The following is a 1079-nucleotide window of genomic DNA, read 5'->3' as shown; positions in this document are numbered from 1 at the left end:
CCCTGGCTGGCGTTTAAACGCCAGTTTTCCTTCTTCACTGGGCGTTTTGAACGTCCAGCTTTTTCTGTGTAATTCTTCTGCTGTATGTTCTGAATCTTCAATTCTCTGTATTATTGACTTGAAAAGACACAAATTAAAATTTTTTTGTATTTTTAATAATGAGGAATAATCAAAATGAAACTAAGATCAAATAAACAATGCATGCAAGACACCAAACTTAGAAGTTTGTATACTACTGACACTAACAAGTTGAGAATGCATATGAGAAACAACAAAACACACAAGACAAGAGAATTTAAAGATCAGAGCAATGAAATCATGAAGAATAACTTGAAGATCAATGAAGACACATGATTGAATTCAAAGAATGCATGCAATTGACACCAAACTTAAAATGAGACACTGGACTCAACAAGAAACATAAAATATTTTTTTGTTTTTTTTTTTTATTTTGTAATTTTTTTTGGATTTTTTGAAATTTATGTGTAACAGAAAATAAGGATATCAAAATTCTTAATGAGAATTCCAGGAATCATGCAATGTTAGTCTAAAGCTTTAGTCTAAAGAAATTCAAGCTTCAGCAAGATATTACATTCAAGAGCTAAATTGATGAAAATCAATCAGCTTTGGTGATGATAAGAACATCAACTTGAAACTCTAGAATTCATTCTTAAGAATTCTGAAGAAAAATACCTAATCTAAGCAACAAGATGAACCGTCAGTTGTCCAAACTCAAACAATCCCCGGCAACGGCGCCAAAAACTTGGTGTTGTTGTCGGATCAAAACTTGGCACTGTTATTACAGGGAACAAATGCGAAATTGTAGTTAGGACATTTGATTCCCCGGCAGCGGCGCCAAAAACTTGGTGCACGAAATTGTGATCATCAATGGCGCCATCAACATGGTACGCTCAATTGCAATCTCAACTCTTTATCACAACTTCGCACAACTAACCAGCAAGTGCACTGGGTCGTGCAAGTAATAAACCTTACGTGAGTAAGGGTCGATCCCACGGAGATTGTCGGCGTGAAGCAAGCTATGGTCACCTTGTAAATCTCAGTCAGGCGGATTCAAATGG

Source organism: Arachis duranensis, chromosome 4 (assembly GCF_000817695.3).
Source record: "Arachis duranensis cultivar V14167 chromosome 4, aradu.V14167.gnm2.J7QH, whole genome shotgun sequence".
In the NCBI taxonomy this organism is placed as follows: domain Eukaryota; kingdom Viridiplantae; phylum Streptophyta; class Magnoliopsida; order Fabales; family Fabaceae; genus Arachis; species Arachis duranensis.
Note: the sequence above shows the minus strand (reverse complement) of the source record.